The sequence below is a fragment of the Frankliniella occidentalis genome, unplaced genomic scaffold (assembly GCF_000697945.3).
Source record: "Frankliniella occidentalis isolate FOCC.00 unplaced genomic scaffold, Focc_3.1 Scaffold23, whole genome shotgun sequence".
Lineage (NCBI taxonomy): Eukaryota > Metazoa > Arthropoda > Insecta > Thysanoptera > Thripidae > Frankliniella > Frankliniella occidentalis.
The window spans coordinates 1,459,575-1,462,063 of NW_026267153.1; the positions used below are offsets into that span (position 1 = coordinate 1,459,575).

Genomic DNA, 2,489 nt, shown 5'->3' on the forward strand with positions numbered 1-2,489 from the left:
GCGTCCATTCGGACTCGTCCCGGGACCAACGCGGCGGCGGCGGCCCCTCCGGGCCCCAGGACGAGGCCGGCCGGCGCGTGCCAGGGGCGGAGCCAGGCAGCACCACTCGGACAGTGTTATTCGTCTGCAGGCCGACACTGATGCGAACAGGGTAGCCTGGACGAGAACACTACACGGCATACGACGTCTCGTACAAATTTTGCCCAAATTTACCAGCATGTGCCCCCTGCCCCCAGCTCAGAAATTTGGTAAGGTCGTTTCTCAAATAGTACACGGGTACCTACACTAGTTCGGATAGCAAAAATAATCTGCATGTCATCTGCTCACCCCGCTGTCCCGCACCTCACCTGACCAAATGTCTTATCTTTGCTGACGTTTTCTTCGGCGAATTGTCATGCTAATAACTCGTGGTGGAGTCAAAACTCTTGAGGTACACCTGCACCACTGTTTTACGGCTTGCTCTGTCGTGCCCACCTGACAGGCCCCTCCGTAAAAAATAAATGCATCTAAACGGCCGCAATGACTACTGGTGTTTGAACCAGCAGCGGCACGACGGGGCGTTGCGTTGTGTGGGAGGAGGGGGAGGAGGAGGGGGAGAGGGGGCGCCTCTGTTCCTTTTTGCAAACAGACCGAGAGCGGATTAGTCGAACAAAGGGTCGGTCGTCATCGCGGAGTCCATTCCAAAAAGGCCCTTGTTTGGTTTGTTTTATGACCTCCGTAAACCAGCCGGGTCCTCTTCCCCCTCCCTCCCCGTCCCTCCCCCTCTCCTCTGAGGTCGGCTCGCATCATCGATAGCCATAAACTAGGAAGACAATTACTCCATCACCGAGCTTTTTGCCTCCAAAAATGAAAAGAGGCAAAACCATAAATGAATGCGGCATTATTGCACGGTTTACCTGTTATAATCTGTCATTTTTCACGCAACACAATTTTAAACAATGAAATACGTATCATCTGCTAAAAAGTAGCCGCGGGAAGGATTCTAAAAGTTTTGTGAAATGATTCAATGTAGCCCGCCCTGTTCGCACGCACACACTCACACACATTCGCTCAGGAAGGGGCAGCGCGGGTTGCGTGAAGAAACCAAACCGGGATCGCCTTCATTCCTTTTGGGGTGCATGAGACAGTCCCTCCCCTCTCCCTCGCCAACACCCCTCCCCCTCCCCCTCTCCTTCCGTACCTGCCGGCGTGCAATGGGAAAGGTAGATCCACTTGCTTCCCGTGCATACACTGGCAAGGCGTGGCGGGCTTGATCCATATGCATAACAATGCAACCCCACGCACAGACACGCAGGGCCCGATCGCGATCATCTCTCCCCAACCCACCCCACTCCGTTTTCTTATTTTAGATTCATCCGTCTCGCTGTATTCCCGCGCCTCAGTTTTCAATTCGCAAAAACGTCGCGAAGCGGGAAAGTAAAAAAAAAATCCGCTCGTTTATTTCATGAGAGGAAATGACAAGGATATCGTGAACTGTGAGCTTCTTCAAATGCTCATTACACCCAGGAAAATGTTAAGCAATGGCTCAGGGAGCACCATAAAATGTGGTTCAGACAACAATGACAACGTGATGAAAACCATACAGGGTGGTCCACATACCCCTTTCTTTATTTTGCTTATACTGTACCGCATGCAGGCATGCGGGCGGGCTTGCCTACCGTCGCTCACCGCGGCGCCTTACGGCCCCGTGCGAGAATGCAACCCGCCCGCACGTATGCATCCGGTACAGTATAAGCAAAATAAAGGAAGGGGTCTCTGGACCACCCTGTATTTTTGGTTCTCAGAACCACTATAATGTTGCATCAACCATATTTTATGATGGTGCTCCCTGAATTAACCATGAGATGGTCGCCACAGCTAACTATCACTTTTCTGGGTGTACTGCAGAGTAAAAAAAAATGACGAAAATAGAACATTTCGCGGTCTTGGGCCTATGTTGACTAAATCACCAGGCATTCATAAAGATCCATTCACCAGCCCCCATCCCCCGCTGAGAGCGAGTTCGCGCAATGAGCATTTTGGTCAAAACAATTACTGTTCTCCTCGTCACGCAGTGATTTCAAAACTGGTCCGCACATCATGGCCACAGCAGCCAGCCTCACTCAGCCGGTGCCTTTTGTCACCGCAGCGCAGGACGCGAAGGGCGGGGGAGGGGGAGACAGCCGGGACGGGGAGCAACCCCTTCCCGTCTTCCTCTGTACCTGTGACCTCATATTGTTGCTCAACTTACATAGAGAGAGAGATTCCTCCACCTCCTCCGACCTCCTCTCTCCAGCGCACACTCCGTTTCGAAAGAAATCCGCGTCGTCCATCCGACGACGTCGGTATTGTTTCACGCTGCTATGGGGTTGGTTTTTTTTTTCATCAGCAGGAGCGAGGTTACTGTTTAAACACGTGTTTTAATAACTCTTCAGATAATTGGCATAATTTACCTCGCCCCTAGTTCGGACGGGCTCATCAAACGGCTTACAAAGGGTCCGATTTCCTTC

The 2,489-nt window shown here is 51.9% G+C and overlaps 1 protein-coding gene across 1 annotated transcript in view; it reads left to right on the forward strand.

Moving 5' to 3' along the window:
- The window catches only part of LOC127748966 (ras-related protein Rab-26-like), a 15,948-nt gene that overhangs the window by 5,122 nt on the left and 8,337 nt on the right, over positions 1-2,489 (forward strand). The window lies entirely within an intron of this gene.